The sequence below is a fragment of the Dama dama genome, chromosome X, assembly GCF_033118175.1.
Source record: "Dama dama isolate Ldn47 chromosome X, ASM3311817v1, whole genome shotgun sequence".
NCBI classification, from domain to species: domain Eukaryota; kingdom Metazoa; phylum Chordata; class Mammalia; order Artiodactyla; family Cervidae; genus Dama; species Dama dama.
Window position 1 is genome coordinate 95,240,510 of NC_083714.1, and position 9,405 is coordinate 95,249,914.

Here is a 9,405-nt window from a genome sequence, read left to right on the forward strand (position 1 = left end):
GTACAGAATTTTATTTCTTTAGTTTTCTTTTTACAATAGCTAGAACATGGAAGAAACCTAGATACCCATTGACAGATAAATGAATAAAGAAGTTGTGGTATATTTACAAAATGGAAATATTTCAATCACTCAGTCATGTCTGACTCTTTGCAAACCCATGAATCGTAGCATGCCAGGCCTCCCTGTCCATCACTAACTCCTGGAGGTTAGCCAAACTCATGTCCTTTGAGTCGATGATGCCATCTAACCATCTCAGCCTCTGCCGTTCCCCACTATTCCTGCCTTCAATCTTTCCCAGCATCAGGGTCTTTTCAAATGAGTCAGCTCTTCGCATCAGGTGGCCAGAGTAATGGAGTTTCAGCTTCAACATCAGTCCTTCCAATGAACACCCAGGACTGATCTCCTTTAGGATGGACTGGTTGGATCTCCTTGCTGTCCAAAGGACTCTCAAGAGTCTTCTCCAACACCACAGTTCAAAAGCACCAATTCTTCAGTGCTCCACTTTCTTTCCATTCCAACTCTCACATCCATACATGACCACTGGAAAAACCATAGCCTTGACTAGACAGACCTTTGTTGGCAAAGTCATGTCTCTGCTTTTTAATATGCTCTCTAGGTTGGTCATAATTTTCCCTCCAAGGAGCAAGCGTCTTTTAATTTCATGTCTGCAATCACCATCTGCTGTGATTTTGCAGCCCATAAAAATAAAGTCAGCCACTCTTTCCACTGTTTCCCCATCTATTTCCCATGAAGTGATGGGACCATATGTCATGATATTAGTTTTCTGAATGTTGAGCTTTAAGCCAACTTCTTCAGTCTCCTCTTTCACTTTCATCAAGAGGCTCTTTAGTTTTTCTGCCATAAGGGTGGTGTCATCTGCATATCTGAGGTTATTGTTGTTTCTCCTGGCAATGTTTCCAGCTTGTGCTTCCTCCAGCCCACCATTTCTCATGTTTTACTCTGCATAAAAGTTAAATAAGCAGGGTGACAATATACAGCCTTGACATACTCCATTTCCTATTTGGAACCAGTCTGTTGTTCCATGTCCAGCTCTAACTGTTGCTTCCTGACCTGCATACAGATTTCTCAAGAGGCCAGTCAGGTGGTCTGGCATTTCCATTTCTTTCAGAATTTTCCACAGTTTATTGTGATCCACACAGTCAAAGACTTTGGCATAGTCAATAAAGCAGAAATAGATGTGTTTTATTTTGTTTTGTTTTGTTTTCTGGAATGCTCTTGCTTTTTTAATGATCCAGCTAATGTTGGCAATTTGATCTCTGGTTCCTCTCCCTTTTCTAAAACCAGCTTGAACATCTGGAAGTTCATGGTTCACGTATTGCTGAAGCCTGGCTTGGTTTTGAGCATTACCTTACTAGAGTATGAGATGAGTGCAATGGTGTGGTAGTTTGAGCACTCTTTGGCATTGCCTTTCTTTAGGATTGGAATGAAAACTGACCTTTTCCAGTCCTGTGACAACTGCTGAGTTTTCCAAATTTGCTGATATATTGAGTGCAGCAGTTTCACAGCATCATCTTTTAAGATTTGAAATAACTCAACTGGAATTCCATCACCTCCACTACTTTGTTCATAGTGATACTTCCTAAGGCCCACTTGACTTCACATTACAGGATGTCTGGCTCTAGGTGAGTCATCAGACCATCATGATTATCTGGGTCGTGAAGATCTTTTTTTGTATAGTTCTTACATGTATTCTTACCACTTCTTCTGAATATATTATGCTTTGTTAGGTCTGTACCATTTATGTCCTTATTGAGCCCATCTTTGCATGAAATGTTCCCTTGGTATCTCTAATTTTCTTGAAGAGATCTCTAGTCTTTCCTATTTTATTGTTTTCCTCTATTTCTTTGCACTGATCGCTGAGGAAGGCTTTCTTATCTCTCCTTGCTATTCTTTGGAACTGTGCATTCAAATGGGTATATCTTTCCTTTTCTCCTTTGCTTTTCACTTCTCCTCTTTTCACAGCTATTTGCAATGCCTCCTCAGACAGCCAAGTAAGATGGTAGGTGCTGAGAGAGGGCATCAGAGGGCTGACAGACTGAAACCACAATCACACACAACGAGCCAATCTAATCACACAGACCACAGCTTGTCTAACTCAATGAAACTAAACCATTGCCTTGTGGGGCCACCCAAGACTGACTGGTCATGGTGGAGAGGTACGACAGATGTGTTCCACTGGAGAAGGGAATGGCAAACCACTTCAGTATTCTTGCCTTGAGAACCCCATGAACAGTATGAAAAGGCAAAAAGATAGGACACTGAAGGATGAACTCCTAGGTCGGTAGGTGCCCAATATGCTACTGGAGATCAGTGGAGAAATAACCCCAGAAAAAATGAAGAGATGGAACCCGGGCAAAAAAAAAAAAAAATACGCAGTTGTGAATGTGACTGGTGATAGAAGCAAGGTCCGATGATGTAAAGAGCAATATTACATAGCAACCTGGAATGTTAGGTCCATGAATCAAGGCAAATCGGAAGTGGTCAAACAGGAGATGGCAAGAGTGAACGTCTACATTCTAGGAATCAGCCAACTAAGATGGACTGGAGTGGGTGAATTTAACTCAGATGACTATTATATCTACTACTGTGGGCAGGAATCCCTTAGCAGAAATGGAGTAGCCATGATAGTCAACAAAAGAGTCTGAAATGCAGTACTTGGATGTAATCTCAAAAATGACAGAATGATCTCTGTTAGTTTCCAAGGCAAACTGTTCAATATTATGGTAATCCAAGTCTATGCCCCAACCAGTAACACTGAAGAAGCTGAAGTTAAATGGTTCTATGAAGACCTACAAGACCTTTTAGAACTAACACCCAAAAAAAGATGTCCTTTTCATTATAAGGGACTGGAATGCACAAGTAGGAAGTCAAGAAATACCTGGAGTAACAGGCAAATTTGGCCTTGGAGTATGGAATGAAGCAGGGCAAAGGCTAATAGAGTTTTGCCAAGAGAACACACTGGTCATAGCAGACACCTTCTACCAACAACACAAGAGAAGGCTCTACACATGGACATCACCAGATGGTCAACACCGAAATCAGATTGATTATATTCTTTGTAGCCAAAGATGGAGAAGCTGTATACAGTCAGCACAAACAAGACCAGGAGCTGACTGTGGCTCAGATCATGAACACTTTGTTGTCAAATTCAGAGTTAAATTGAAGAATGTGTGAAAACCACTAGACCATTCAGGTATGACCTAAATCAAATCCCTTATGATTTTACAGTGGAAGTGAGAAATAGATTTAAGGGACTAGAGCTGATAGACAGAGTGCCTGATGAACTACGGACAGAGGTTCCTGACATTGTACAGGAGACAGGGATCAAGATGATCCCCAAGTAAAGAAGAAATGCAATGAAATATTATTCAGCCATAAAAAGGAATGCATTTGAGTCAGTTCTAATGAGATGGATGAACCTAGAACCTATTATACAGAGTGAAGTGAGTCAGAAAGAGAAAGATAAATACCATATTCTAACAAATATATACAGAATCTAAAATATCTTAATGTATTTTAATATGCAGGAGTACTCCATATTCATTAGAACCAATGCATAAGCTTATAAAGGAAAAAAGTGGAAGTGCCCCAAAATGCACTTCTTAAAGATTATTTAGTGTATGTCTTTCCAGATGTTTCCTGTGTACATAAAAGTTTTGTTTATGCATAAATATATCCAATATAATTTTGTTTTCTTTACAAAAATGAGTTCATACCATTCGTATTGATTTTCAACTTGTTTTTTTTTTCACTTAATGTACCTTGGGCACCTTTCCTTATTATTAACATATCTTCTTCATATCAGAGCTAGCATTTTCTTTCATAGTATGGCTATATCTAAATCTTAAAATCAATGTTCTTTAATGAGCACTTAAGTTCTTCCATTTTTTTTATATTATAAAATATAAACATAAACTGATGCTGTTTCTGTCCGATAGAATATTGGAATCAGAGTTCCTGGGTCATAGGTACACATATTTTAAATGTTTATAGATGCTGCCAAATAACTATCCTGCATATCTGCAAATTGGATATGTCAGGTGGCCCTAGTGGTAAAGAACATGCCTGCCAATGCAGGAGACATAAGAGATGCGGTTTTGATTCCTGGGTTGAGAAGATTCCCTGGAGGAGGGCATGGCAACCCACTCCAGTAGTCTTGCCTGGAGAATCCCATGGACAGAGAAGCCTGGCGAGCTACAGTCCATGGGGTCGCAAAGAGTCAAACATGACTGCAGCAACTTAGCACGCATGCATGCATATCTGAAAGTTAACACTCACATCAGCAATATATGAAAGAGTATGCAAGCAATAATGGGTCCAGATGATCATAATTAAGGATGAGGCTGTAGTCCAAGTCTTGACTTGGGAGTGTTGAACCTAAAAAAGTGAAAACTTAAGGTGAAATAGTTGTGGTCTTCAAATCTTGGAAAGGAAGAGGAGATAAACCTAATGAGAAAATCCCCAAAGGGCAGAAATTTCTGGGAATCAAATGACAGTCTATTTGGCATAAGAGAATACTTTCTAGCAGATTTTTCCTGAGATGAAAGTCTATTTCTGAGGGAGAATGGCTTTCCTGCTACTAGAGATGTACCAAACACGTTACAAGCATATTAAATATTGTCAACAGAACTGGATCAGAAACATATACCTTCCTTCTGTCTTAACAATCTACTAGAAACTACAATTTTTGAAACAGAAAGGGACCCAGTATGCCTTCTTCCCACCCAGAATTGCACTGCTTTGAGAATGACAAACTTACAGACCCTAGTACTCCTGTACTAGGCAGATTTCTTTGTGAGGCAGGATTTTTTGTGTGTGATGGCAGATTTCTTTATGAGCCTATCATAAGAAGAGATAGAACATAGAGAGACAGATATACTATGCTTTTCCAGGAAGTCAGTGGGCATGTATACACACTGCAGAAAACACTCACGAGCTTCTCTTAGATTTTGTTTCCCCCAAGTCAGCATTATAGGATACTTTATAGGTCAGAGAACTCCTCTTGAAAGAAGCCACCAATTTGTCTATGCAGAATGACAGAATATGTTTGACAGAAGGCTGCCTATGCTTTATTCTCTAAACCACAATTCCAATTCTGCTACTGGCTTGCTCTATAACCTTGAAAAAGTCCCTTCAGTATTCTGGGACTCACATTTTCCATCCAACTCTGATGTTCTATGAACCTATGTGTCTTTCAGTTGTGTCCCTCCTCTGTGTTTCTCTGGCATACTCTTCTGACCTCCATAACTCTACTTACTGCATTGCACTGAAATTATGTTTGCTTTCTTCCCCTGGGCCATGAACTTCTTGGCTTAACACATGGTCAGACACTTAATAGGTGCTTCAATCAGTGTTCATTGACATGAACTTGAATTCATTATGACACCATGTCTGTAAGTCTAGGTTTCTGAACAAACTTGAAAATTGATATTATAGAATCCAAGGTGATTTCAGTATTGATCCCTAGTCCTTTCTCCCCAAGCCTCTCAGAAATGAATGTTTAGAATTAGTGAGTAAAAGTGAGAAGACACAGAAACCCTGACAGAAGAATGACTTCTTGTATCCTCTGACATCATGATTTCTGAGTCTTTTTCCAGCTTTTCTCAGCAGTTTGAGCTCATAGTTCCTTTTTCTTATCAAAGTTCCTATAAAGTCAGCTGGAATTTAAATTCTGAGGGTTCTCATTTAGTGCCTTTCCCTGTCTGGTCTTGCAAATCACATTCCTGCCAACCAATTCACATCTTCTTCTGTGGAGGCTCATCTTTCCTGCACCCACTTCTTTGCTAAAATGAAGAGAGAATTCTATCTCCATCATCTTCAGTCTCCACCCATCCCAGCATCAGGATTCTTGTTAGAAAGCATAGGTCAATAATTGTCTTTTTGAAATTCCTCTTTTGAGATTCCAGATGTAAAGCAAGTGGTGACAACTACACATTTCCCTGTACTTCAGGATCTGTCTAGAGATAATGACCAGCTGGAGGAGATTTCATTTGTACTTAGACTTGTTCCAACCACAAAAGAAACAGAAGAATGAATAAAGATGGAAGCAGAAAGATCTGAAAGAAGGATTTGGTGACAGAAACATTTCAAGTTTGTTTGCTTTCCAATTTTAAAGCCTGGCCCATCTTACCTAAATAGTAACCTCCTTCCAGGTAGTCCAGAATATTGCACACTGGGAGGGATACAAAAAAAAAAAAAAAAAAAAAACACATCATAATAATCTCTAAGCTTCCCCTTTCTGCCATCACAAAACTAGCTATCAGGAATTAAAACAGACTAAAACAGCACCAGAACCAGGAGTCTGAGATCAATCAGCTATAGCCTTCCTCTGTCTACCTAATGACCATGCCTAGGAACAAGAGGAAGGATCTCCCAAAGCAGCCCTCTTTAGATAGGACACTCCCCTCTATGCCCTCATCTATAAACTTTAAACTATCAGCACTGTAAGGGATATCAAAGATGTTAGTAATTTAGGCTGGTTTTCTTTAAGTCATTAGTGATGGTGGTGGTCAGTTAGTTGGTTTTGCATGAAGTATTTGCTTCAAATGAAATCTTACATGGAGTCAGAGATTATGAGAGAAAAACAGAGATTCTCTGGAAAAGTGGGGAAATGGACCCAGAGCCCACTTTTTTCCAGTCTCCCTTTGCTTCTTAAAGTGCTGTCTGAAGTAGTTCTCTTGGGCTCCAAGGAACACACTTTGAAAAATATTGATTTAATACAATTCTCATGTTATAGAAGAGAAATGTATGGCCAAATATCACATTGAAATTTAATTCATTTCTGGATCTAGAACCCAGATTTCCTGATTGGTAGTCTAAGGACCTTTCATGATTCCAGCTTGCATCTTCTTATAAACTTATCATTAAGTTCCTATGGGTTAGAATACTTTCCCTATAATGGCAAGACTGGAAACTGAGGTCTCCACTGGTATTTGGTTTTGCTGGGATCACTGCAGTGATATACTTTGTGAGATACACAGGGCAATAAGATAATCCTAGACCTCAAAAAATTGTCAATAAAATGAAAATTTACTGTCAAGACAAAGCATATTTCTCTGCCTGAAACAGAAAGAATGACTTAGTTATAGCTTTATTAGTTGTGTCAATATTAGAAGGGAGAATGCATGAATCAGGAAGAAAGTCTGTAATTATGGACAGAGAAAGACAGGGTATTAGTGTGTACTGAGGGAAGTCCAAGCACCACTAGAATCTGAAGGAATCCCAAACTCAAGTCACTAGAAGAAGTGCTTCTAATAGGTAGAGATGGTCTTGATAAAATATTCCTCAAATGTATCTACCTCTTCATTGTCTGGCTATTTGATCATTAAATAATCTTATGCATTTGCTTAATAATTTGGCTTTCCAAGAGTTCAGAGTGTGAGCATATTTCCTCTTTGCAGGCTCTTTTCCTCCTTATGTCCTCCTTTCACTCTGTACTCCCACTGGGCAATTATTTCCACTGCCACAGCTTTCACTTCCTCTTATAACCAATGAATCCCAAATCTCTAGTTCTAGTTCCTGTCCTTTTCCTGGGCTCCAAGCCCATTGATCTCCACTATGTATGCTCCCCAAAACCCACATGACCCTAAAATTCAAGCTGTTGAAAACAGTGGGTTAGTTAGGGTCCCAATTAGAATCAGATAGCACACTCAGTATAGGATACTTTGAGCCAGATGTTTTCACAGAGAAGCTATTTACAAAAGGGTAGATTTAGATGAGCAACAAAGATTAAGACAGTATGCCAAGATAGTAGCCCTTGAGCTGTCATCCCTAGGGGAGGGAGCAATTGCTAGAATCTGAAGGAAGAGACAGTTCTTTAGAGTTGGCCACCTTGAAATAAGCAGTGTTTTTCAACTGAGAGACTCAAGCAGCCCAAGGCAAGTTCTCATAGAAGAAGCCAAAGGAATAATAATCTTGACCTCAGTGTTTTTTATCCAGTTATTTGAGGGTGCCTCTTGTTGGCTGAACCCATAAAGCACAAGAGCCTAGAAATGAAATTCTTTCTGGTCATCCTCTCTGGGAGTAAATTCTGAAGGGTATTTGGAAGATATTTGACATGTGTATGTTTTTGTGTATACACATGTGCACATTAGATGTGTGTATATGTGTACATATATGTGTGCATAATTCCCCTAACACATATTCTTGTTATCCATTGTATATCAAAAAGACCATACTGTAGAATGCATGCCAGGCCTGCCTTAACCAACATCATTGTTCTCAAAGGAAGATTGCAGTTCTCAGAAAGGAGGTTTCATGAAATGGTATTCCTATATGATATTAAAAAGTATTCTAAGAAAAATGGATTATGTGATTAGATAAGTTTGAAATATATTGAGTGAAATAAAGTCTGTGCTTAGTTGCTCAGCTGTGTCAGACTGTTTGCAATCCTATGGATTGTAGCCCACCAGGCTCCTCTGTCCATGCTATTCTCCAGGCAAGAATGCTAGAGTGGATTGCCATTTCCTCCTCCAGGAAATAAAGTTTAGCAGTGTTCTATACATTAGGATTTCCAAGTGTCCTTAACACTCTAATATGTGTTGTTAACCTTAAGGAGACAAAATATTTCACATTAGTTCAAATCATTTGGCTATGAAAACTCCTTTTTCAGAGAATTTAATGGACTTGATGTTCTTAATGGACTTGATGTTCTAAAAACACATATTAAGAAATTATGTTCTAGCCTAATTCCTCCATTTGACAGATAGAAAATTTAGGCACAGATAAAGAAAGAGTTTTGCCTAAGGTCCCAAAGTGGCTCAATAAAAAATGACCAGAACTCAGGCCTAGAACTCAGGAATCTATAGTCCACTATTACTTGCACCATATCTTATTCCCTTACTAGCTTCCCTTACCCAGAGAAGGCAACGGCAACCCACTCCAGTACTCCTGCCTGGAAAATCCCATGGACAGAGGAGCCTGGTAGGCTGCAGTCCATGGGGTCGTGAAGAGTCAGACACGACTGAGCAACTTCACTTTCACTTTTCACTTTCATGCATTGGAGAAGGAAATGGCAACCCACTCCATTGTTCTTGCCTGGAGAATCCCAGGGACGGGGGAGCTTGGTGGGCTGCCGTCTATGGGGTCGCAGAGTCGGTCATGACTGAAGCGACTTAGCAGCAGCAGCAGTTTCCCTTAATAATAGCATATTATTAATGTATTTTCTATGACTGCCTAAATCTTTTTGGATTTTATTTATATTTCTACTCTATACTACTTGGGATAACAATTGCTTTAAATTACTATTTGCTGTGTAAAAACATCACTTTATTAATTTGCCTTAAACTGTTACCTTTCAAACTTTAGGGAAAAAGCTCTCAATACTCTTATTCCAGATTTCATGAACAAGGCTATTCCCATCCCTGTCCACCCCTCTGCCCCCAC